Genomic DNA, 27,579 nt, shown 5'->3' with positions numbered 1-27,579 from the left:
ACATATATATGTGAAATAAAATCTAAGTCAATAATTAAAGTTCAACTCTCTAAATTAGGAACTACTATATTTATATATTATTTCTATGCTGCTTATAGTGCAACTTACATATTCACTGATGCTATCATTCCACAAGCTGCATTTGTAAGGAAAGGAGTATATAAGAAACAATGTATACTTTGTCTTATTCTATATAGAAGAAAAAGATTATCAAACTACAGGATTCTCTTCTCTCCTTATATTAACTTCTTCATTGAATCTGGAAACCAACAACCTCTTTTAACTTCAGGACCATAGTTGAATTAAGAACTGGCAATCTACCTGAAATATTTAGTTCTGAGGTTTAACACTGTGAATGCAGCCAGTCCCCAAAGGCAAATGCTGAAAAACAGTCTAAGGATATTGCTGCAAAAACAATTTCTCAAGTCAAGGAGAGAACTGACATTAGGAAAATACTTTTTATTGCTTCTCCAATGCCTTAAATCTTCTTTCACACAAACTCCCACAATTACTCCTACTTCATACCCAAATAAAATCTATAAAAACTGTTTCACACCTGGGAAGAAGGCAGTTTCTCAGCATTTGAAATATTCAACTCATTATTTCAAAATATTTAAGAAGTATACCATGGCATCTTCCCGTGTAATAACAAAAGTAAATCAATCTCTTATGAAAATTATGGGTGGGGGAGAATCCTAAGTTTAAACAATGCAAAGTGCTCCTGTCATATAAAGGATTTAGGAGGAAAGAGTTTTCCTGCTCCTCCATCATCAAGGGAACCAAAGAAGATTAGGGAGGGAGAGATAGGGGATTATGAGGAAAACTTTTCTCTAAAAGATAAGAAACGAAATAGTCTACGTAATGTGGGTGAACTTATAAATATACTGGAAAGCTAAAATCTTTCATTAATTTTTAAATGTAATATTTCTACCATTATTTTATTCAACAGCACATGATACTTACTATGCCCCAGGCATTATTTTAAACACTTTTCAATTATTAGTTCATTAACCCTCCGAGGTAGGTACTATCAATATCCCAATTTTACAGATGAGAACACTAAGGATAGAGAAATAAAGTAATTTTCCCAAGACCGCACCGCTATTAAGCGTCAGAGATGAGATTCAATCCCAGGCCGTCTGGGTTCACAATCCACGCTCTTAACCACAATGCAATGCTGACTCTCTAAAAAGCAATATGCTCATGAAAGCCCAGTGTCTTATAGTTAAACAGTTAATAAAATCTGCTAAACAAATTAAAAGTGAAAAAAATAGAGACAGCAAAAAGTAGAAAACCTATTATTCATAGTTCAAACACATTACTATGAGTATAATTTCCCATCAGTCTTCTTTCCTTGTTCACATAGAGTTTTTGTTTTCCCTTTAGTTATCATTCAGCAGACATAATTTTCTAGAAAATGAAAAACTAAAATATTACTCTCTCAACACTTTTAAAATAACAGTTAAAATTAAACACATTGTGTATCAAACACTTACATGCTTGCTATTATTCTTCTTTCACCTCACAACCCCATAAAGTAGGTGTAAGTATTATCCCCATTTTACAAATGAGGAAACTGAAGCACAGTTAAGAAACAACTTAAGGGCCCATGGCTAGTAAGCAGTTGAGCAAGGATTCAAATTCAGGCTGCTTGACTCCTGAACCAGAATTCTTTTCTACTCATGGAGGATAGGATTATGAGCTACTTGATACATAAGGATCATGTTTTTAAAGAGTAGTATTGTTTGTTTGGCTTAGCCTAAAATGAGTATGTTAGCATACAAATTTATTTTATTTTGCCCTAATTCTTACTTACACAACTGAAGTTCTCAGTATCTTAAGGTTTCTTGAGCAAGCTAAATAACTCTTCAGGTCTTACTTTACAAGGGTAAAGTATTTTACATAATTCCTTCATTCAACAACCATTTGAGTATCCATTACATGCTAGGAACTGCGCTAATAAGACAGTCTTTGCACTCAAGGCAGAGTCTCTTTTCACTCAGCATATTAATATGCTAAAGTTTCTCCCAATTAATAAATACAACACACTGTACATACAAATGGTTAATAGCTTTGCCAACCATTCAGTGGCAGAATTGAGAATGGAATCCCGTGATTTTTTGCCCCCTATGCTATAAAGTAGATAAACCCCTCATTTTTCTTAAGTTCCTAGAGAGTGATTGATAAATAATTACTCAATAGGTACAATCTGCCTTTCTCATGCTATACCACCTTTTATCAGCTGGCAATGAAAGCCTATCCATTTTTAGTGCAAAGGAGTTGAAATTAAAATATTTTACTAAAACCTTGGTTTACTAGGTTAGACATTTAAATTACTTGTAAAGTTCCATAATCGCATCGGGGTGTGACTTTAGTAACCAAGTGACAAATGTGAATGTCTAAAACTATCCATGAAAGAAGCAGTCAAAAATGTTGCATGTTCGCAGAAGATGAAGGCCAATTCTGCTTGATTTTACACTGAAACATTTTATTTTAAGCAGTCTTAAGATGAATCCAACTGACTGTGAAAAGATGGCAGAGAGATAAAAGTTAAAAAGTCAAGTGTAGGGCTTCCCTGGTGGCGCAGTGGTTGATAGAGTCCACCTGCCGATGCAGGGGACACGGGTTCGTACCCTGGTCCGGGAAGATCCCACATGCCATAGAGCGGCTGGGCCCGTGAGCCATGGCCGCTGAGCCTGCTTGTCCGGAGCCTGTGCTCCGCAACGGGAGAGTCCACAACAGTGAGAGGCCCGCGTACCACAAAAAAAAAAAAAAAAAAAGTCAAGTGTAGCAGAAACCCTCCTAACCAGTTCACTGAGTGGTTTAATTGATAGCAATAACTAAAGGCACAATTACCCACCTAAGAGCTTAATGAAACCTTGACAAGTTCTTTGATACATATTTACATTAGTGTTTATATGTAGCTGGCACAGGCTTGAGTTCATTATTTCTTATGCCTATGTCCTCTAAGAAGCTTCTCTAGTAATGTTATTTGAACCATTATCTGGTAGTTGCCTTTCACTGCTACTTTCTTTTTCAGTCTGTAATTTGTCTCATCCTAGATTGTAAATTTACGGCACAATGTTAACTCCCAAAATGGCTCAGTGCCTTGCCAATAACAGGTATTAAAAAAGTGCTTATTAATAATAGATATGAAATCCACCCTATAGCCACACCCCAATCCTTATCATTTTGCAGAACTGCTTCTCCTCATCTCTCTGACTAGGATGCCCTGGGGTCAGTCCTTGAACCTCTTTTCTAGCTACGTTCACTCCTCAGGTGATCTTATCTATACTGACAACTTCTAAATGTATTCAACATGGACCATTCTCCTCTGAACTACAGATTCATTTGTTCAACTGCTGACTTGACATCTCGAGTACACGTCTCTTAGACATCTCAAAAACGTAGCCAGTCTGGAACAGAACTCTTGAACTCTACCCAGAAACCTGCTCTGCTCACAGTCTTCCCATCTCTGAAAATGGCAACTCCATCCTTCCAGTTGCTTAAGCCAAAAGCCTTGAAGTCATCCTTGACTCTTCTCTTTTCACATTCCACATCCAATCCATCAGCAAACCTTGTTGGATCAAAACATACCCAGTTAGAGTCAGAGATATATTTTACACACCGAAAAAAATATAGATGTGTGGATACACAGATTAGTATGCATACATATATTTCCTAGTTCTGTCCACTGACAGCATCTAGCAGCAGTAGCAACAAGCACACCTAACATCCAGATCTTGACCTCAAAATACCATTCTCCAATAAAAGGAATCAGAATTTCTTGAAGAATTGAGTCTAGGGCAGAGGCAGGAAAAATACAAGATGAGCCTGAAACATCTAGTAGTGCCAGAAAATAAAGAAGTGTAACATGTACATACAAAGGATAGGAGCACATCAAAAAGACACAGAAGTCAACCTAAAAGAGCTCCCAATGGGCAAAGCTGGAATAATTCAGGCAACAAAATAAATAATGATACCAAGTGAATTATAACCCTAAGAATAAAGTAAGTATCCATAAATTAGAACTGATATAAATGATTAGATAGATAAGGAACAAACTTTCCTTACAAAAGAATTCCAATTAATAAATGTAGTAAGAATGAGGGAAAATAAACAGTACATGCAGGCAAGATTACTGATGAATGCTAAAATTAGTGAGCAGAGGGGCTTCCCTGGTGGCTCAGTGGTTAAAAGTCTGCCTGCCAATGCAGGGGACACTGGTTCGAGCCCTGGTCCAGGAAGATCCCACATGCCGCGGAGCAACTAAGCCCATGTGCCACAACTACTGGGTCTGTGCTATAGAGCCTGCGAGCCACAATTACTGAAGCCTGCACGCCTAGAGCCCGTGCTCTGCAACAAAAGAAGCCACCGCAATGAGAAGCCCACGCGCCGCAATGAAGAGTAGCCCCCGCTCACCGCAACTAGAGAAAGCCTGCGCGCAGCAATGAAGACTCAATGCAGCCAAAAATAAATAAATAAATAAATTTTTTAAAATAAATAAAATCAGTGAGCAGAAACAGGATACTGGCAAAGGCTCAAAGTATCTCTCCCAAAATATTTACCAATTACTGTGGTGGTTGTAATATATGTCCAGAAATTCTTTGATACATCTGCCTCCAGGAAGTGGAGTTTAATTCCCCTCCCCTTGAGTGTGGGCTGAATTTAATGACTTGCTTCTAATGGTCAGAGTATGGAAGGTGAAAAATAATGGAGAAATCTGGCAGAAACCACCTTAACAAAGTGATCACCAGTGACGTCATGTTGATAATATGGATCTCCTCTATGGCATGATAAGAAGGGCACTTCACTCTGTGATACTCTTCCTCAAACCTCAGTAACTAATCATGAGAAGATCTCAGAAAACCCAAATTGAGGAACATCCTACAAGATACTTGACCAGTACTCTTTAAAAATAAGTATCAAGGTGGGCTTCCCTGGTGGCGCAGTGGTTGGGAGTCCGCCTGCCGATGCGGGGGACGCAGGTTCGTGCCCCGGTCCGGGAGGATCCCATGTGCTGCGGAGCGGCTGGGCCCATGGGGCCGTGGCTGCTGGGTCTGCGCGTCCGGAGCCTGTGCTCCGCAGCGGGAGAGGGCACGGCGGTGAGGGGCCCGCGTGCCGCAAAAAAAAAAAAAAAAAAAAGTATCAAGGTCATAAAAGGTAAGGAAAGACCAAGAAACTGTCATGCATTAGAAGAGATAAGGAAGACTTGACAACTAAAAGCAATGTAGTATCCTGGTTTGGATAATGGAATGGAAAAGGAATATTAGTGGGAAAACTGGTGAAATACAAATAAAGTCTGCAGTTTGTCTGAAGCATTGTACCAATGTTAATTTCTTAGCTTGACAAATGTACCATGGTTATGTAAGATGTTAACATTAGGGAGAAAAGGATGAAGGGTATACAGCAGTGATTCTTAATAGGAGCAATTTTGCCCCACGGGGGCATTTGGCAATGTCTAAAGACATTTTTGATTGTTACAACAGGGATGTGGTACTGGCATCTATAGATAGAGACCAGGGATGCTGCTTAACATCCTGTATAGCACTGGGCAATCCCCACAACAAAGGTTTAGCCGGTCCAAAATGTCAGTAAGGCTGAGGCTGAGAAACACTGGCATAAAGAAACTCTATGCATTATCTGTGCAACTCCTTCGTAAATCTAAAATTATTTCAAAATAAAAAGTTAAAAATATATCCAAATCCAATCATTTCTCATCAATTTCCTAGTCTAAGACACCACTACCCTCAACTAGATTTTTAAAGTCTAAGACACCACTACCCTCAACTAGATTTTTAAAGAGAGCCTCCTAACTGATCTTCTAGTTTTTACTCTTCACCTCTTTAGACTACTTTCAACACAGTAGCCAGAGTGAAGTTTTTAAAGCATTAACCTGATCATGTCACTCTGCTCAAAAACCTGTAATGGTTTCCATCTCAAAAAATAAACACCCAAGTCCTTCCAATGTTCTACAGGCTCTATGTAATCTGGACCCAGTTATCTCTCCACTTTGTTTCTCCACAAAGTAGAAACCACTTTCTACTCTACTATTCACTCCAGTCCAGGCACACTGACCTCCTAGTGTTTTGGGAATACACCAAGCACACCTCTGCTTCAGGGCCAATGCAAACTGTTTCTTAGACCTAGTGTGCTCCTGATTACCTCCATCCTTCAAGCCTTTGCTCATTCCTCACCAAGTCCTTCCCAGACATCCTTTTTAAAAGTGCACACACCCCTTGGCATACCTATCCCTCTTGCCTGCTTAATTTTCCTCCACAGCACCTATCACCTTCTAATACTGTATAACAAGTTACTTATTTTGTTTAATGTCTGTCTCACCCGCTCTAGAATGTAAGATCCACGAGGGCAGGGATTTTTGTCTGTTTGGTTCACTACTATAACCTCTGCACCTAGAACAATGCCTAGCATGCACATAATGCTCAACAAACATTTGTTAAATGAATGATACACTTTTGAAGTCCTAAATTTAATATCCCAGTGTCGTTCTACCACTTTTCATCATTACTGCATTTTCTTTCTTATCTCCTTACTTGAGAACACTATGGTTTGGAGAAGAAAGAATGGGTATTGGATCCTGGTTGTATCACTTGATAGTGTGTGTCTCTCTGGATATGTAACTTAACCTTTCTAATCCTCAGTTTCTTCATCTGAAGGAGAATGACAAAGGGATGGATGTAAGATTAATAACACTCATGTTAGGATTAGAAATAAGGTATTAAAGTGTCTAGCATATAGTAGGTAATCCATAAGGAAAAGCTAATATTTTTGCTCCCTCTTCACTAGTTCTTCGGCTTCACACTGACCTCTAACTTTCACGCCCTTCATTTTCTCCCAGTTGAATCACCCCTTCTATGATTCCTGCTCATGAACCAACCTGGACTCCACAGTTCATTTCAGTCAGTCCTTAACATCATTAATTCCCTCAACCAACTGCCCTTTAGGTATTTCTACCAAGCAGGCATCTGCAAAGCAGTGGATAACAGCCTGGGCTCTGGAATTGAACCACCAGGGTTTGAACGCCAGCTGTTCATCTTACAATCAAGGAGAATAACAACAGTACCTACCTTATGAGCTCTTGTGAGTATTAAATGGTTTCTTCAGCTGTACATACCCAGAGTGATCAGTGCTGGAGAAAAATCAACATGCAAATTGGTATCCCTACAAATCCAAGGTCTACAACCTCAAATGGGTCCTCAATGCTACCTAACAATCCTTTTTCATTATCTTAGTTGTGAGTCTGTCTGTCTGACTCTCTCCCCCACACCACTGCCTTGGAAGCTGTTATACACTTACACTCTCTTTTTAAAGAATCCCTATTCTACCATGTTCCCCATCATTCTAAGCAGGTACTCAAAAATGATATAAGACACATCAATTCGTTCTCCTTCCTGCCCCTATCATTTAGAAACTTATTTACAGTGCCTCCAACTTCACCTCCTTCGTTTCTGCTCAATGAAAAAGGAATATCGGGCTCCCCTGGTGGCGCAGTGGTTGAGAGTCCGCCTGCCGATGCAGGGGACACGGGTTCGTGCCCCGGTCTGGGAAGATCCCACATGCCGCGGAGCGGCTGGGCCCGTGAGCCATGGCCGCTGAGCCTGCGCGTCCGGAGCCTGTGCTCCGCAATGGGAGAGGCCACAACAGTGAGAGGCCCATGTACCACCAAAAAAAAAAAAAAGGAAAATCATCTCCTACGCAAGGCCAACTTCTCTACCTATGCCTTGGATCCCATCCCCTCCTACTGTCTCCAAATCCTTGGCTCCATCAATCACCTCTGTCCCCCATCTCTCCACCTCCCCAACACTGCTTCAATTTCTCCCCTCCACTGGTGCTTTCCAATCCCACATAAACATGCCCAAGATCCTCTTAATTTAAAAAAGGGGTAGAAGGAGTAAACTTCTCTAAATCCCCTGCATCTCCCTTCACCTATACTATTTGTTCAGTCCTTTGTTGAAAACACTGTATCCCTCTCAATTAGCTACCTTCCTAGCCGTCATTGACTCTTCAACCCCCTTACCCCCAAAGCACTACAATGTAGCTACCTGCTCTAGCTGAAGTTACAAATGACTTAATCACCAAGTTTCAGGGACTTTTTTCAGTTATCTTACTTGGCCTTTTCATGGCAGGATACAGTACTGTCCACTCCTAGTCCTTGAAATATTCTTCTCCCTCAGCTTCTGTGACAATTCTCGCATAGTTCTTTTTTTCAGCTTTGGTCTGTCTGGCACAGATGTTTGGCTTCTCTTAGTTGTCTGCCCCATTCAGTAGCTCACAACAGAAATATGGGAATCATGCTAAATCTTCAATCTTGCTCAACTCTGTAATCTGATTATTTACCCTGTCCTGTTGATAATACTTCCTAAACCTCTTATACATCCACCCCTCTTCTACATCTCTCATCATTTCTCATCAGGAATATGGCTTCCTAACTGGTCTTGCTTCCAGTTTTGCCCTTCTCTAATCCAGCATTCACCTCACTGCCTAGAACACAAATATGATTCTATCACAGCATAATTTTTCCCCCCACTAAATCCTCACAGCCTTCAGGACAAAGTTAAAGCTCCTTAGTTTGGTTCATAAGGCATTCAGTGATTTGGCTTCTTATCACTTCATCAGCTCCTGTTCTAAAACTCTGCTGTCCACTTGTGCCTACTGAGTACTTGAACATGGCTAGACACAACTGAGATGTGGTATTAGTATAAAATACATACCAGATTCTGAAGACTTCGTATGAAAAAGAGAATGTCAAACATCTCAATAATGCTTTTTTATAGTGATTACAGATTGAAATAAAATTTTAGATATATCAGCTTAAATAAAATATATTACTAAAATTAATTTCACCTTTTCCTTTTTTAACATGGTTAATAGAAAGTTTTAAAATACATATGTGAATTACATTTGTGACTTGTATTATTATATTTTTACAGAACAGCACTGGTCTAGAATGTCCTTTCCCTTTTTCTGAACCTAGTTAACTGCTATCTATTTTTGAAGATTAGCTCAGGTAACCCACTAAGATGCATTTTGGGACATGCCCCTCCCAAGACCCCAAGTCTTAGTCAACTACCCCTCCTGCTCTGTGCTTCCATCCAAAGGAATCTGCTTACACCTGTTATATATCACTCCACATTATAATTATTGGTTATCAGCTATCTTCTCCTCCTAAACTATATGCTCCTTGCAAAAAGGCATATCATTGTACATATACTCAGGGCTTACCACCATGTTTACCACTTAAAAGGCACTCAAAATATTTGCTGAACAAATGTGAACTATCTATTCCTGGCCTGAAAGTTACTAGAATTTCTCCAAGGAAAACAAACCAGCAAAGAAGGAGTCTAGACTTTCCCAAGAGCTCCAGTAATGAAAGGATCAGAACGAAGGTAGGGAGTAGGAATTAAAGTAAAGAGAAGAGCAATAAGAAAATAAGGCTCATCACACACAACTACCTCTTAACAGTGAAAACAGGAATTTGCAGCAGTGAAATGGAGCCTTGAACTCAACTTGGCATGCCAGGGGCCACAGTTTGGTTCCTAAATTACTCAAATAATCCATCCAACAAAAGAGTATGATTTGGCAGGTTTCAACACAAACAGCTAGAGCCCAGCACCTGTTCCACTTAAACAGAGCATCATTACAGTTAAAAACAACAACAAATCTCTCTTATGAAGCAAACACTAATCTCATGGTGCTTCACCACGGAACAATTTAGAAGAGTTATTATGTGCCAAAGCATGAATTTATGGATGATGCTTATTTGGCAAATATGGTTGGCACTGCTAGATGTTGAAAAACGTGTATGCAAATAAGCAAATAAAATTTTTAAGCTCTCAGACTTAAATATTTACATTATCATAAATGTACAAAGATAAATGTTTATATGAGAACACATACAACACATTCCAGGAACACATTTTTTAATGTGATTGTCAGGAACGGTTATGAAGTGGCATTATTTCTTTATGGGCCTCAGGATAGACTCTTAAAAATGACTTCTGACAGAATGTTAATGGGGTACAAAAATTATGGAAGAAGTTTTTCTGTACTATCTCTGGGTAAAATGAATAGTCACAGTATCATAATAGTTCAAAGCAATCTTATCTTTTCCTTTCACCAAAATACTTTTCTTCCCATCCTGGAACCCAGCCAAACATAAATGTCAAACCATAAATGCGCGGGGGCGGGGAAAGGATGAAGAAGAGGACCACACATCAAAAAGGCTTAAAGAAAATAATGACATTTTTTTCCCCACATAATATAGTCATGTTAGAGTCTCCAAAAATAAAGACATGATAAAATATTTCCCCTCTTCCCCTCTGACAGTTTTGGAAAGATGTTTGTTTTTTTCACATAGTTTGTGAGTTGGTCATAGCCAAAACTCACTAGCAATGGTATGAATTCTGCTTCCATTGTTAACTGTTAATCTCTGGGTCGAGGCTACAACTCCCATCTCTGAAGTCAAGTAAATGTACCATACTTGCCATTACAGTTTACTAAACGCGTCACCGAAGAGAAGTGCCAGGCACTTCAGAAAGTAATTAGGGTAGTCAGTGGACTGAGCTATCTAGAAATGTTCTGAGATTATAGAGAAGCCATCATGAAGCAAGTATTCAAGATTGCTCATGGAAAGTTTTACCCCTGTGGATAATTCACGGTTTTCACTTCTACACTGCAGAGAGCAATATGGGTTCTCCGACTATACACATTACCACATCATTTCGTTTATCAGGGGAAAAAAAAGAAAAGAAAAAAAGGCGTTGTGGCTGAACAAAAATCAAGAGGTAGGCCCCAAAACAGAATCCTCAAGGCAATCCCAATTCAGGTGAAAAGCTGTGGACATACATAATACAATGACCTAAATATAACCTTTCATGTAAATCTCCAAGTATTTAATTCAACGTATAATCTTACCACATTTAACAGAGGCAAAAGAAAATGTATTAGGTTTTCTATAACAAGGCCAATAAAGATGAAATCAGTTTTCCTTTAACTCGTCACTATCCCCTCAACCCCAACCTTGCAATAACTCCATTCCACAGCTCTCAAATTCCTAAACGGGGATCTTAAAAAACACAACGTATTGCAAAAAAGTTAACATTTAAAGGTGGGAGGGCTCCTCTTTCCTGTTGCTCTCAGCAGTCTTTAATGCAGTCAAAGGACGAAAAAATGAAATCAAGCTCTCAGACGTATGGTGCAGGCAACAGGGAGGGGGTAGAGAAGGGGCTCAGACGGCAAGTCCTCAACGCGGGAGGTGAGAAAAGTTGCAAGAAAGGACGAGTCAAAGGGTGAAGGAGAAACAAAACTGACCCAACGAACCACTCAAAATCCCCCCAAAACCGAGGAAACCCGCACGTTAGGGGGCTCACAAACCGTAGAGCCAAGTGAGCAGGCAAAGAGTCACCGGGTTTCACCCTGGCGCTGCTGGCCAGGCTGCGCCGGATCCTCCCGGGTTTGGAGGTGGATGTCCGTGCAGACTTAGCAGGAGCGAAAGGAGTCCTTCCTGCCCCAGCCTCACCGCGTCCGGCTCCTCCAAGATTCACTTTCCCCAGCAGCCTTCCAGCCGCGCCCGGGGGCGTCCCTCGCCGCCAGGTCCCAACTTTCCCTCCTCTGGGGGGCGCCGAGCTGCCGGGGCCGCCGCCGCCACAGCCACCGAGAGAAGGGGCGGGAGCGGGGGCGCTTGGGGGCGCGCGGCGCCAGCGGGCTCCGGGGGCGGCAGGGCGCGGGGGTGGCCGTGGCCGGAGAGCCCGCGCTGGGCCGGACGCACCGGCCGCCAAAGCCCCCGCGGCGGCGCCACCCAGACCCCACGCCGCCCCGCCCGGATTCCCCCAGGTCAGCTCCCTCACCCCGTGGCGACCCAGGTCCCACAAGCCGGCGCGAGAGGAGAAGGGAAAGGAGGCGACGTGGGCAACCTTGCCCCAGTTACCTGAGGGGCTCACACGCCGCCGCGGTGACTACCTTCGCCGGCCGTCCAGTACTCTTCCTGGTGACCGCGGCCGCCACCGCCGAGCAACTGACACTGACTAACAACAACTAACTAACTACTAGCCGCCGCCGAGTCCACCGCGCGCTCCCGGCCGCCCGTAGACCGCCCGGCCCACCAGCCTGCCCGCCTCCTCCCAGCCCGGCGCGCCGCCCCTCCGCGCGCGCACTCGCTGCCGCGCTCCTTGAGCGAACACGCGCGCGCGCGCGCACGAGGCCACGGCCCTCTCCCAGTCTCGCCTCAGCCCCGGGGGAGGAGTCACCATGAGGCCCCTCCTCTCGCGTTCCTACCTCCAGAGGAAGAGAACTAGAGAGCGTCTGATTGGCTGAGGGAGGCGTGGCCAAAGGAAGAGGGCGGGACGACCAGGACCTTGGGCCGGCGTGAAGGGAAATTTCAGTTCAATTACGTACCAGGGGAAAAAAGGGAACGAAGTATTGGTCCATTTGGTGCCTAAGCCCCTTAGGTCTGCCTAAAGTCGAATACAGGATATGTGTCTTCAAGGATTCCAGCACATAGTAATAACCAATTTAAGTCCCAATATTTTCTGCAGGCCTTAGCAATGTAAAAAACTACATCTCCCAGAAACCTCCGCGAAAATAAGTCTCACCTTGCGTAATCACGTAGTCCTTCGCCTCCTTTGAACAAAATAATCCCTCCATTTTTCTGAAGGTATGGGGAATAATATTTCATTTTTCTCCTCACCAGAACAGCCTTAAGTGCTGCATTAGAGAAGTTACCTATGGGAAGGTGGTTAAGCGATTAGGTAAAGGGAAAGAAAAGACATCAAAATAAAGTACTGCGGAGGAATTTTTGTCAAGCTGTGAGGCGACGCAGTGAGAAGAGTGAAGGCGATTGAGAGGGGCTCAGGGAATTGTCCCCTGTGCCAGGGACTTTCTTTAGGCCCCAGGCCCCTGCCTACCCCTGTCGTCAGCAGGTCAGTAAGCAAGGCGAGCTTGGGGGTGGCCACAGTGGATGTGCCCTTCACCCCTTGAAGATCATCCCTCTTTTGCTGTTATTGGTTTGTCTCGGTTTGAGGCCGACTGAATGGGGGCGCCTCACTTCCGGTTGGGGGAGGGGAGGAAGGCCATTCTGGGGGAGGGGAACATAACTCACTTCCTGTGGGGGTAGGGTGATGGGTTGGGGTGTCCAACCCACTTCCTGTGCCGGCGAGGGCTTGAAAAGGTGATGCTTGGTGCCGTATGGATAGACGGTATCTTAAAGCTTTGGGATTGTGCCTTACGTGAAAAGTTAGGTTATTCCACGAAGTTGTGCTAATCACCAGCCTCCAGTCAGAATTTATGTGACTTTTGGTTCCACGTGTAAGAGGAAAATTTTCTCCCCAGCAGAATTTTCTTAATGAGTTATTCAAAGAATTCGAAACCCCTTGTTAAAACCCTTTACTCGTCTCTACAATACGACATGCTTTCTTGTGTGACTCATGAATTGCCCACCCCTTCTCCCTTACTCAAGTCCAACCTTGACTTAGTGAGGTTTAGGGGTGTTCTCTGCCTTGACATGCCACAGGAACTCTGTAGCTATTCTTAAGGAGGTCGTTTATTACGGACCTCCTTAAGGACTCAATATTTTACATAAATTTTGAAGCATTTTCACCTTATCGGAGTGAAAATATCATCCTGAAGTACTCAATTACTTGGTGTTATCTTAACTGATGTGATCGGGATCTTAAATCCTTAGACCTGTTGATTTTAGGCTACAGATTCTGCCCTGGGCCTGAAAACAACTTCCTCAGCTTTAAAAATTCTTATTGGTAACTTACATGTAACAACTGAAAGTTGCAGTGTAGTACATTTTCCCCCTTTGTGATTTAATTAAATTCAGCACCGATTAAAAAATGGTGTCTGCACTTTGTAGTTTTAAGGCATGGTGCAGGGATCATGAGATTCAGCTCAGATTTTAAGAAGGGGGAAAATTTGGCTCACAAAGGACTAAAGATGAATACCAGAATTTTCTGTTTTTCCTATATTCTCAATATTTTATAAGAAACTATACGTAAAGTGGTAATGAACAGTCAACAGTTTGATTTTTTGGTTTCTGTTTTCAAGTACCACAGTACTTGGTAAGTTGGGGTGGGCAGGGTACTGAAGGAATCAATCTATTTGGAGTTTACAAAATCTCAACAACTTTAGTAATTTTAGAATATCAAGTGAATTGTAGTGTCTTTCAAGAATTTTTAAAAGAATAAGGCCTGTGTATTTTTTCCTTTGGGGTTGTCACCTAATCTACTCTAAGAATTTGCAACTGTTTTAATTCTGGTTCTTTTCGAAAGCTAGTTTGTTTAGAGTTTATTAGAAAATGTGATTTAAACTAAAATATTTAAACAACTGTAACTTAAATGTTACAGTAAGGAAAAAATATATGTTTTAACTTTCTATAGACATTAAAAAAAAAAAAAACCTAAGACCCTAAAATCAGTGAGTTATCTTTTGAAGAACTATAGAATTTCTGCAGAAGTTGAAAAGGCAAGACACAATTATGTCTGTGTCGTTATTAATAGAAGGTTAGGGACATGTATACTGCCTCAAGCAACTATTAATTGATTAGAAAGTGTTCATTATCTTCTATATTAGTGTAATATAGAAGAATATATGATATGATCACCCTGACAAATTAAACTATTAAACTACAGTATTAAGAATTACTGGAGTGAGTAAAGATTGTGGAACTAAATGAAATAGATAGAGAAAAGATAGTTAAAATATTGATTGAGATACAGCAGTATTGCCTGTAGGAAATTATCTTTGTAAAGCAAAGGAGTTTTTAAAATTGGTCTTTATACTATTCCAGGGAAGAAATGCAGTATAATAGAAATAAGAAAACTTGTTGCAGCTGAGAGACTTGAGCAGCTTGAAGAACTGTCTGTTCAGAAGAAAGCAATTTTTAAAGCACATATTTGAAAAAAGATGTTTTGTGATAACAGGCAGTTATTCATTAGTTCCGTCAAAGAAGAAATATTAGAAAAGCTTGTGAAAAATAGAGGGAAGTTCATGGAACCTGCTTTTATTCTCTTTAAAAGTTTCTGTAGAGAGGCTTGCTGTCTTCCAAAGGCTTTTTTTTTCCCTTAATGTTCTTTGTTGCAGTTTTCTTTGCATGTTCTAATAGAAACATACTATCAAAATTAGAAAAGTAAAGACTTTTGTAAGTGTACTCTGTTACTTCTTTAAGTAAATGAATTTGAGGTTTTCATTTCATTCCTTGTCATCAATAATAAAGAGATTGTCCATTTTTTTTCAGAATATTTAGATTAGATAACCATTTTCATTTCCAAAAAGCAGTCATTGGATATACGGCTCACAGCTCACAGCAGTTTGAAATATTAAAACAGTAGGTCAAAATTCTGGATTCCATCTCACTGAAATTTGATTACCCACGAAGTACTAGATGCTATCTATAATGCAAAAGGGTCTTTTCATTCTTTTGTCTACCTTCTTTTAAAAAATCATGCTGTTGTTTTACAACTACTGCTTTTTTGTATGTTTGTTGTTTTGGAGTTGGCTTGTTTTTGCCATGGGGTTGAGTGTTAAAGAGAATATGCTAACAACATGAATGGCTTTTAAACCTACTGTTCTGCTGTCTTTATTTCAGGGCCTTCAAGAGTATTCAAACGAGAATACCCCTTATGTGACTTTTCATTATTTCAAGAAAAGTTTATTGAGTGCTTACTGTATACTAGTCTCTGTTTTAGGGACTTGGAATACATCAGTGAATACAGACAAATATCCGTGTTCTCTTGGAGTTTACTCTCTAGTTTCCAAATCAAAGCTGGAATTTTGCTCCCTGGATATTCCTAAATAAGCTCTATAGTGTGATCATTGTTCAAACTGATCAAGAAACAGCCCTAAGCTTGATCTCTCTTGGTCTTGATCTCTAAGCCATTCTAAACCCAGTTTTGAATATTTCAGTCTAATTTTTCTCCAGACCTTTAAAGCCCATCTGTTAAATATTCAGCCCTTTTCTTTGATGCATGCATCATGACCCTACCATTCTAGCCTCCTTTGTTCACAAATAAAAGTGAACAATGGGGAAAATATGGGATCAGACAGGCCTGGGTTCAAAAGTGATGTCTACATTTTACTAGCTGAGCTTCTTATTAGCTTGGTAACCTCTAACAATTTACTTGACCTCTCTGAGCCTAACTTGCCATAAACTTAAATGAGGTTATTTGGTGGATCAGGTATATTATATGTAAATCACCTGGCACAATTCCTGGTGTTCGCAGCTTAATGAATGCTATTATTTTTCCCCCAGTTTGCTTCTGTTATTCTAGCTATGGGGATTTGCCTACATGTCTGTTTTAAGCCTTACATATTCCCGGAAGTATCGGGATGCAGTGCTAGAATTATTCAAATTCATCCTTCCCCAGTCTCAGTGAGCTAAGCATGCTCACTTAGCTGTCAAGAGTTCATTTTTTGTTCCTTGTGGAAGGAGAAATCACTAATTTCCATGATTACTTTAGATAATAAGCATAATAGAAAAGTTTCAAGAAAAGGTTAAGGAATCACTAAAGTAATTTGAATTGTTAACGGAAGACTTTTTGAATCATTCTTCTAAACCTATTTAAATACTAAACCTAATATTCAAGTCTCTTCTGTCATTACCCATCTACACATTCCTAACTAGATTGGTCTCTGAAAAAAAAATTCTATACAGTATCCAGCCTTTTCTATCTTTGTTCATGCTATTCTCTGTGTGGAACACTTTCTCTTTTCCTGGGAATCCTTATCTATCAGAATGCCACCTTCTTTGTGGCCCTTTCTCAAGTACCACCTTCAGCTTCAAGGAGTATTGTCTGATGTCTGTCCTCTTCTCTGTCCATTCTCCCAACCATATGTGTGTCTGTTGACACTCCAGAGCATTTTGTACTTTTCTTATGGCATTTAATATACAGTGCTACTGCTGTTGTTGTATGTTTCTGTTGTTACTGTACTGTCATGTAGAGTTTATGAACTGTCATAAAAGTCTGCAGACTATAACATATTCCTATCTGTGTCTGCTGTCAAACCTAGCACAATACCATTCACATCGTAAGTATTCAGTAAATATTTGTGGAGTTGAATTGGCAGTTGGGGTAGATGAAACTGATGAATAACGTTTGTCCACTATAGCCAGTAGTAAACACAGTGACCTATGTACAGTAGACACTCAAAGATCTGCTGAATGAAAGGGTAAGTAATTCTCCCATTTGTGAGCATAGGGTATCAATATATTGAGCATACATTAAACACCTACTATATGATGAGATCTATGAGAACTGATCCCTGTCCTCAATTTAATTGGAAACAACTAAGTGGTAATTAATATGTACAGATTCTGAAGACTGAAGGTGTTTGAGTGAAGGTGGGGTAGGGAGTCAGTGTAGAGTTGTTTGCATTTTGAGAGATATCCCAGGCTGTCTGAACTCAGAAACAGAATAGAGTTAGGTATCAAGAGATACTTAACTTGCAGTTCCACTCCTAGTTACATACCCAAAAGAATTAAAAATGTGTTCACACAAAAACTTTTCCCCAAATGTTCCTAGCAGCGTTATTCATAAGAGCCAAAAAATGGAAACAGATCAAATTGTGCATGAATGAATAAACAAAATGTAGTATAGTCATACGGTGGAAAATATTCATCAATAAAAAGGAATACAGTATTGATACATGCTATAAAATGGATGAATCTTGAAAATACTACACTAAAGTGAAAGAAGCCAGACACAAAAGGCCACATACTGTATGATTCCATTTATATGCAATGTCTAGAATAGGAAAATCCATAGAGACAGAAAGTATATTAGTGTGCCAGGGAGTGGAGGGCAAGAATGGGGAGTGACTGCTAATGTGTATGGGATTTCTTTGAGGGGATGATGAAAATGTCCTGGAATTAGATAGTGGTGATGAGTCCACAACCTTGATACTAAAATACCTTGTATACCAATATACTAAAAACCACTAATTGTACACTGAAGGGGTGAATTTTATGGTATGTGAATTATACCGTTAAAAAAGAGAGGGGGAGATACATAAACTTGAAGAATTTGGATTTTGGATGGAGCTAGAAGGAAAGCAGGAGGTGATAATTCTTTCTCAGATCCTAGAGGGAAATGTAAGTGTCTAGGTACAGGACTAAAGGTATGTTGAGGTTCAGTTGAGGATGGATGTGAAGGTTTCTGCTATTTGTGTCTTATGAAGCAGGCAGTGAGGTGAATGATTAGAGTAGAAGGGTGTTGACAAAGAAGAACGACATTTTAGGAACTTGAAGGAAGCTTCAGATTTCTTTTTGATTGGGTCAAGGATGTGGTATGTGGTCAACTTAGTTTCAGTGTGAAGGTCAACTAAGTTCAGATGGTGAAAGTATCATAAGGGAGTCTGATAGCAATCACCAGTGAAGTTACTGGAGAAGATGGGAGAACAGAGACTAGACACAAATATTATAGTTTGATTCTTAAACTATCCCCATATAATGAAAATAGTTAGATCATAATGGGAAGGAACCAAGGGCAGTGATTTGGAGAAGTCAGTACGCGTGAAGGTATTCATTTGAAGAAGTACTTGAGTACCTTTTATGTGCCAGGCACTATTAAATAAAATCATAGTTACTTTCCTTATTGAATTATTTTCTTAGAATAAAGTCTTATGAGTGGGATTATTCATTCTAAGAGTGGGCATTTTATAGTTCTTGATACAATAGCTATATTATTTCTCTAAAAGGTTGTGCTAACTTCTGATGCCACCAGCAACATACAGCTGTGTTGTTTTAACCACAATTTCAGCAGCAAAAATTTTGGCTAATTGGATAGGCATAAAATTATTCTTCTCTTTGGTTATTGCTTGTAATATGGTTAAGTGTTTCTGTACCATGGAATTGGCATCTGTTGGAGCATGAAGGTATCCAAAGCCTTTATATTTGCTACCTCATCTGGAATAGCTTCCTTAAAGGGTATGGATTTTTAAGAACCCTAGGAATCAAACCAGCCTCTAATTTGAATCAGCTCAAAAACTACTTTTATTCAGTGGTGTTCTCCTTATTTTCTAAATGATATTCACATTTAAACTACATTTAGCCATAATTCCAATTCCCATTCAACTAACTTAATTCTCATAATTTGGTGTTGTAGGTATTAACTAACTTCACTTTGCATATGAGAAGATAGAGGCTTAGAGAGGTTAGGTCATTTGCCCAAAGTCATTTAACCAGGAAGTGACAGAGACAGGATTTGAATGCAGCCGATTATCAGTCGCAAACTCCATGATCTCTCAGTATCACTACTAAAATTTCATGGAGACTAATGGAAACTGGAAGAGAAATCTGAAATGGAACTTGGACGATCAGGCGCTTACTTACATATGAACATAGTGAAGCAGTTAGCAGAGAAAGTTTTTTTATTTTATTTTTTTATTGGGGAGGCTATGGCACATAGACAAAGAGAGGAAGGACTCTCTTTAAGCCCAAATTTTCAAGGCCCTTTCTGTTTCTCCCTGATGAACAGGTACGTACTACTCCAAAATCTATGATAGGAGCAAAGTGGGAGGAAGGTAGTAGTAGGAAAGCAACTGCCTTTAAATATATACATTGACAGTCATCTGATGGTAGAAGGAACAGACGAAATGGCCCTCAGAGAGGCCCACAAAGTATTCAGTAACTTTTTTTTTTCAGTAACTTTTAAAATAACAAGTCTAACATGATAACAAGGTTAATGAGATATTTAAAGCACAGTACATATTAGTGAAGGAAGAGAGATTCTTTCATTTTTATTCAATATAGTATGCTCACTAGACAAATTTTAGATCAGGAATATAAAACAAGAGATGCCATGTTCTAATGCTGGCTTTTAGTCAGATAAAATACCCCAATATATAGATAAGACAATTAAGGCTCAAAATTACACACCAAATAAAGTCACACAGTGGGCCCTAGAACATAGGCCTCCTGCTTCCGAGTACATTTTGCTAAATTGAGCTAAGTGAAAACAACAATCTATGTGGTGGTTTTGTAATTTGTATTATAATTTTTTATAATTTAATGTTATTCTTAAAAGAGATCATTTCTCTGTGTGTTTTAAAACAACAATAATAAAGATCCACACACCAGATTACTAAATGTTTGGTGATAGGTTAGAATAAGAAGTGATACTGAAGATCAGGTTGAACCCTAATATATCAGATAGTCCATCTGTAAATTACACCTAAATAGTATTTATCTGTATCCCAGATTGCATTGAGGTGGGGTGGAAGACACAGATCTTTTGAAAACTATCATAGAAACATTACTCTTGAAAGATTTTGATGTGTACATATGTGTATTTGTATTTAAGCATTTGGAATTTTCAACAAAGCCCAGCCCTTTTCTTCCATCCCTACTCCTTTAAGTGAAACTAATACCCCTTGCTTCACAAGAAATATCAATAGTATCCAGATACTCCACTTTTTTCTTTCATAGCCTCAAATTTATATCTCCCTTCTCTTTCCATCTCCACACTTCCGTCATTCCTATACTTCATAGCTTTAATTAATGTTCTCTTGACACAAACCTTTCATTTTTATTGCCAGTGATTCCACAATTACTACAACTCTTTGAGAAAACAACATAGCTGTTGTGTCAGCAATAATAAAATGCTCATATCTTGAGCCAGTATTCCACTGATACGATTTTATTCTGAGAAAATGCTTCAAGTAAGGAAAATAGTGAAAGGGACAAAATGTTAATGGCACTGATATCTATTATGTTTTAAAAAATGGAAACCTTCTAGATATCCAACAATAGAATAATGGTTAAGCAAATTATTACCTATTCATTCAGTAGGCTATTAGACATTCATTTTTCACAATAGCTTCTTTTAAAATATATTGAAAGATGTTGTAAGTATCTTTATGCCAAAATGAAAAAGGAGAAAAATAAATCAATGAAAAAAGTAGAAAAACTGATCTGATTAGTATATTTCTGAAGCATTTGTATTTTCTGTATCATAATAATTGACATTTATTGAGCACACACCAGTGTCAGGCACAATACTAAAGCAATATTATAGAAGCAATATTGAGTAGTTAGTAAGAAAAATGCTCTTAAGTCAAGTCCTAGCTCCATCACTTACTAGTATGTGATCTTGAAAAGGAAATGGGAGATAGTAACTATATCTACATTAAGTTATTAAATCCATTTAAAGTGTCTGGTATGTAGTAAGCCCTCATTAAAGTGTTTTTGTTACTAGACATTTTACAGACATTTAATCTTCACATCCTCACAACACTTATGAGATGGTGTTATTTTCATTTACATAAGAGAAAATTGAAACTCAGAATGTTTAAATAGTTTGGTCAAATAACTTGCCAAAGTCACACAGCTAATAAGCAGTAGAGTTTTGATTGAGAACCCAAGCTATGACTTCCATTCCTGGCTCTGAGGGACTAGGTTGTTGCAGACTAATCCTTTTGCCGAGAACAACATGAAAGGGTGGATTTAAAAAAAGAAAAGAGAGGGCTTCCCTGGTGGCGCAGTGGTTGAGAGTCCGCCTGCCGATGCAGGGGACATGGGTTCGTGCCCCGGTCTGGGAAGATCCCACATGCCGCGGAGCTAGGCCCGTGAGCCATGGCCGCTGAGCCTGCGCGTCCAGAGCACAGGCTCCGCAACGGGAGAGGCCACAACAGTGAGAGGCCTGCGTACCGCAAAAAAAAAAAAAAAAAAAAAAAACAGGGAAAGCATCAGAGACCTACTGAGGCAGCCAGGACTTAAACCAAAATTATGCAGCCAAGGGAACTTCAAAAAAGCATGCTGATGTTCTAAGCTTCTCTTTTCCCCTTGAAGAATTTGCTGAATACATGGTGCAGAACAAGAATCTATGAAATTTAGCAGAGGATTTCTGCTAGAGGTAGAGAGCCAGTAGTCTCATGGGGCTTAGTACATAAAAATTGGAGTTTAGGTGTCCCCAGGTGGCCTGGACTGAGGGGCCAAGACCCTAGTAGGGAAGGGAAGCACCAAGAAATGATTTTGCTGCAGAGTCAGAGGCTAAGCAGAGCAGAAGCTAAGCAAGCTAAGCAGAAAATCCCTATAAAGCAGAGTGAATTTCTGTCCGTCTCATGATGTTGACAAGCAAACATTAAAATTCAGGTCCCTCCAAGGAAGAAAGGACCTATAACCACCCCGGACTCTCAATTAGCATTCCCTAGAGGACTATACCCTCTATACACAATAGACTTGAATACAAGAATAACTAGAAATAAGGAAGAATATTTCATAATTGTAAAAGGGTCATTCTACCAGGGAAAATGTGAGAACTATAAATTTGTATATATCTAATTCCAGTAATATGGCTTCAAAAAAATATTTTTTCAAGTTCACATGGGACATTTAACAAAGTAGATCTTATGATAGACCATAAAGCAAGTCTCAACAAATTTCATCTAGGATATGTTATCTGACTACAGTTCAATTAAGTAAGAAATGGATTATAAAATAGTAGCTAGCAAACTCCCCCCAAAATACGTTTTGAATGACCCATTTGGTCAAAAAAGAAATCACAATTAAGACACATTTGCAACAGAATAGTAATGAAAATACAGTATATCAAAATATATGTGAATCAGCTAAAGCTATACTTGATGGGAAATTTATAACCTTAAATGCCTATACTGGAAGAGAAAAAAGTCCAAAACTAGTGATTTAAATATCATTCTCAAGAAATTAGGAAAAGAACTGCAAATTAAACCCAAAGTAAGTAGAAGAAAGGGAATTATAAAAAGTAGAAATTAATTAAATAGAAAACAAGTGCACAATAGGAAATATCTAGAGCCAAGAGTTCACTCTCTGAAAAGATCAGTAAAATATGTAGACCTCTAGCAATACTGATCAAGAAAAGAACATATTCAATATTAAACTCTTGATCTTTTCCCTAATTCTACATCTCCAGTCTTATTTCTATAAATCGAATCTTCATAAATATCTACTAATACCTCAATTAGAAGTCTTGGGATTGAGACACGGAACTGGGAAAAGAGAGGCAGAGGAGGCTGAGGCCGACCCGGGCGCCGAGACCAAGCAACAGACCGGCGGGGCTGGGCCATGCAGACCCGGCCCAGCGAGTCCCCCCCGCCCCGCGACCTGAGCAAGGTCCCCAAGAGCCTGCCTCAGACTGGCCTGGGAGCCAGAGGCACCAGAGCAGATCCCGAATCAGGCTTTCCTCGACTTCCTATGAGGGCTGGCCCTTTGGAAGGTGCCGCCTTCAGCAGCAGGACCAGGCAGGCCACCATGACCGAGAACTCCACATCCACCCCTGCGACCAAGCCCAAGTGGGCCAAGGCCTCCAAGAAGTCCACAGACCACCCCAAGTATTCAGACATGATCGTGGCTGCCATCCAGGCAGAGAACTGTGCTGGCTCTTCATGCCAGTCCATCCAGAAATACAAGAGCCACTACAAGGTGGGTGAGAATGCCAACTCCCAGATCAAATTGTCCATCAAGCACTTGGTCACCACTGGGGTCCTCGAGCAGACCGAAAGGTGGGTGCCTCAGGGTCTTTCCGGCTGCCCAAGAGCAACGAGCCCAAGAGGTCAGTGGCCTTCAAGAAGACAAAGAAGGAAGTCAAGAAGGTGACCACGCCAATGAAGGCCGCCAAGCCCATGAAGGCTGCCTCCAAAGCCCCAAGCAAGAAGCCCAAAGCTACCCCAGTCAAGAAGGCCCAGAAGAAGCCGGCTGCCATGCCCAAGAAAACCAAAAAACCCAAGACTGTCAAAGCCAAGCCAGTCAAGGCATCCAAGCCTAAGAAGGCCAAACCAGTGAAGCCCAAAGCCAAGTCCAGTGCCAAGAGGGCCGACAAGAAGTGACAATGAGGCTTTCCTTGTGGACACTCCTGTCTGTCTCCTATTTTCTGTAAATACTTTTCTCCTTTCTTCTCTCTTGATCCTCATCTGCAACCCTTTGCCCCTTTCCCTTCTGACTTTATAAACAGACAGAATTTGTATTCCTCAGAAATTAGGGAATAATTCATTTTTCCTTAACCAATTATGCAAGGACAGCAACAACAAATCTGGTCTCTGTAATGATGAGAATGTACTTATATTTTGTTTTGTTAATTTGTTACTAATCTGCTTATGCGTTTGGGAATTTGTGTGGGTTTGTGTGTTTTGTTTAGTTACATGGTTGGTTCACTCTGAAGGTAAAAGTTGGGGTCGGGGGGAGGGGGAGAATGGGCAAGGCAGCTTCTTGTGGCTAGATGACAGGGAGCCCAGGAATTGGACTGTTTGTAGGATTACCTATGAGGCCATCGAGTTTTCTTTAAGCTGAGCACTGCTTGTGAGAGTTTCAGAACCTTGACCCTGAGGAGAGGGGCGGCAGCAGCTGGACGGCAAAGGAGGGAGGTGGAAAAAAGCCCTCTCTAGGCTGACTTCCACCTCCCAGTGGTGAGCAGTGGGGCGTCCAAATCCAGTTTCCTTCTCACTTCTGTTAGTCTGCCCCAGTGGCCTCCCTATTGTCCTAGGGACGTGGAGGAGGTTGAAGTGACAGCCGGTCCGAGAAACTGTGGCTTCTCTCAATCAGCTGGAAACTAGCCACTGGTGGAGGGGGGTGGTCTCTGGCTTCCAAAAGTCTCCTGTTAAACATGAGTAGAAACTTTGGGGGAAGGGTGGAGAGTCAGTCAGCCAAGTGCCTCAGTGTGCCCTGTTGAAACTTGGGTTTTTCCACACAATTGGATTGTATCCTAGGAGGACCTTTTTCCTTTACCCCTGATTTTTTGTTCCTCCTGTACAAGAGGTGGGCTTTGCTTAGCAGTCTGGTGGCGCTCCAGCCCTGCCACCCACCACTTAAAAACCTCCCAACCTCTACTTCTGAATCTAAGTAGTTGTAGATGGGGGAGAAGGGGAGGGCGGGGAGTGGACAGTAAGACATACTGCAGTCGACTTTGAATTGCTAAGTAGTTTTACAGAGCTAGGTCTGTGTGTATGTGTATGTATATGTATATATACACATCTAGGGCTAGTACTTATGTTTCACACCCAGGAGCTGGGAGAAAAAACCTGTACAGTCGTCTCTCCCTTTTCTTTTTAATAAAATAGAAAAATGCGCAATTGCGCATCTCCCTCCCCCCCCTTTTTATTTGTAAACAAGTTATTTGTGCCTAAAAGAATCTGCTGTCTTTGTAATTTTCAAACTTTAAAATAAAATTGAAAAAACAAGGGAAAAAAAAGTCTTGGGATTATTCTTGAGACCTCTCACTACTACACATACACACACATACACCATTCAGACCACTACAAAATTTTATTGATTCTACCTCTTAAATATATTGAATCCACCCTATATACTGTATCTTCATTGCTATACCCTATTCTAAGCCACTATCACGCTGTGGTGGACTGTTGCAGTAGCTTCCCAACGGTAGCTTCCTGGATTCATTCTTACTACCCATCAATCCATTCTTTACATAGAAGTAAGAATGATCCTTTAAAAAGCATAAATATCATATCATGCCGCTCTTAAGAATTCTTGAAAGGTTTGCTCTTACGCTTTGGTGAAAACTCAGATGTTTAAGATAACTCCATGTCTCCGCAGGGTATAGTCCCTGCTGCTGTCTCCTGACCACTTTACTCCAGCCCACTCTAGCCTTCTTTCACTTTTTCCAAAGCACCAAGTTCTTACTCAAGTCCTAGTTCTTCAGCATGGAATGTACTTAACATTCAACTCTCACTTTACTTCTTCAGAGAGGTCCTCTGTTTAAGTGACATCTCCTACTGTTTTTCTTTAGTGTTCTGTTCTTTTCCTTCATGGCAGTTTTCACAACTTAAAATTGTATTTATTGGTATGTTTGCTTAATCTTTCACCTCAAACCATAATTTTCCTGAAAGCAGAGACTGTTCACTGTTGTAGTCCTGGTGTCTTAACTAAGTGCCTGGTACATATTACGTGTTTGGTAAATATATGATGAATGAGAAAAGATAGCATGTCACCTTAGGTAAACTATATAGGTCAGGAACCGTTTCATAGGTGTGCCCTGTACCCTGGGAGCGTGGAGGGATTGTTTCTTCTGGTTTAATCCTTTATTTCTTCAAAATAACTCTCTGAGAAAGGCACCATGTAATCATTGTAATGCCTGGAGACAGTTTCTGATGATTAGCCTGTCTTCTCAGTGATGTATATTTTATGTGCTAAGCTAAACTGGCAGTTGTGGGCAGATTTTATTTAAGCCCCCGCAAAGGAATATACCTGCCCGCATTTCTTAGATTGGAGCTCTTGGAAACTAGAGGCAGAGTGTTCTCAGTGGCAGTCCTGGCTAAACAACTTATCTTCTTTTCTAGAACTACTTTTTTTTTTTTTAAAACATTAGAGCCCTACAAAGGAAATTGTGGTCTAATTACATTTGCTTACTACTGAGATTGACAGTATTGTTTGTGTAAAGGTTGTTAGCTGTTTTAGTCATATAAATATGCCATAATGTTACCAAAGTACCTGACTTGCCTTTTAATCACAAGGCAAAAATGACCACATTTCACAATACTAATGTCTTCATATGTTTTATAAGATATACAGAGCTATTATGACTTGATATTACAAAGTATTCTACATTTTCTTAGAGAGCTTGTGTTTTCTTTCTTCATCTTAGACCTAATTTTTAATTAAATTTTTAATTGTTTTTAAGCTAATTTCAGTAAAATGAGATGCTTAATTGTATGTTTGGTATAAAATTATAAGTTCAACAATTTGAGACAGCTTTCAGGCCACTAGGATTTCTTGAAACTCATGAAAAAAATGTTTACTACCAATTTTAGATGTAAATTTCATTTCAAAAGAAAATGTTTTATATACCTGAAACTAACTCAATACTAAATCAACTATACTTCAATTTTTTTAGAAAAGAAAATGTTTTAGGGACTTATATTTCTTAATGTATAGTAAATGAGGTATTCTTATTTATTTCTAAAGTCTAGATACCATACTTAGAATTCTCCCATAAACTGAAAAAAGCATGCTGAATGTTTCTTATGCATATTATCAGGTTCAGGGCCATGATGGGAAAGGGAAATGAAACAAAAAGGGTGAGAATTCTCAATGACTGGTTTCTCACATCATCATATCATTATTATTGCTATTATTAATTCTGCCTTTAACAAAATTGTTAATTCTTAGTGAAATAATTTTTAAAGCTTCATCTACTTATTGATATCTGTGGATTTACCAGACATTCATAGCTATTCTCAGGTCAATGAAATTGGGAGTTTATAAATCATAAGAATTTGTAAATGTCTGCCGTCAGGTATGACTAAGTTTCTGAATTTCATAATCCTCTGGTTGCTACTGCGGGTTCTTTCTTGAGTTTTTGAAATGTAAATCACTGACTCTAGAGCTAGTGAAAGAATATGAGGAATATTGAAATTCTTCCTATAGTACTATAGCAATGTACAAATATGGTGCATTATGGTTATAGAAGGGGTGAGGAGACTTAAGTACTGGGAACTCTGCCATTATGTGCAAAGTCTTCTCAAGCGAATTGCCAATTTAGAGACTATATTAAATAAATGTAATGGAGTGGTTTTTATGTTTATTTCTAGAAAGGGGAAAGAGCAGCTTTATTTTGCCAGAAAGACAGTGTC

The 27,579-nt window shown here is 39.9% G+C and overlaps 2 protein-coding genes and 1 pseudogene across 26 annotated transcripts in view; 2 read left to right on the top strand and 1 right to left on the bottom strand.

The window, feature by feature from the left end:
* The window catches only part of PEAK1 (pseudopodium enriched atypical kinase 1), a 293,418-nt gene extending 281,170 nt beyond the window's left edge, over positions 1-12,248 (bottom strand). For 18 of the 24 annotated variants that reach the window (XM_033852028.2, XM_033852030.2, XM_073801280.1 and 15 more), the window contains exon 1: positions 11,948-12,138. The gene's annotated coding sequence lies outside the window, so the exon portion shown is untranslated. Of the gene's footprint in view, positions 1-11,394; positions 11,596-11,947 lie in introns of those variants that run through there. The other 6 variants (XM_033852029.2, XM_033852031.2, XM_073801281.1 and 3 more) reach the window with 4 other exon arrangements.
* Positions 12,249-12,679: 431 nt separating this feature from the next.
* Positions 12,680-27,579, top strand: part of HMG20A (high mobility group 20A) — a 69,396-nt gene continuing 54,496 nt past the window's right edge. For both annotated transcript variants that reach the window (XM_004326388.4, XM_019950169.3), the window contains exon 1: positions 12,680-12,938. The gene's annotated coding sequence lies outside the window, so the exon portion shown is untranslated. The remainder of the gene's footprint in view (positions 12,939-27,579) is intronic.
* Positions 14,272-25,150, top strand: LOC141278045 (uncharacterized; annotated as a pseudogene).

The sequence above is a fragment of the Tursiops truncatus genome, chromosome 2 (assembly GCF_011762595.2).
Source record: "Tursiops truncatus isolate mTurTru1 chromosome 2, mTurTru1.mat.Y, whole genome shotgun sequence".
Taxonomy (NCBI): domain Eukaryota; kingdom Metazoa; phylum Chordata; class Mammalia; order Artiodactyla; family Delphinidae; genus Tursiops; species Tursiops truncatus.
The sequence above is the reverse complement of the archived record's forward strand: the minus strand, read 5'-3'. Positions and strand labels throughout refer to the sequence as shown.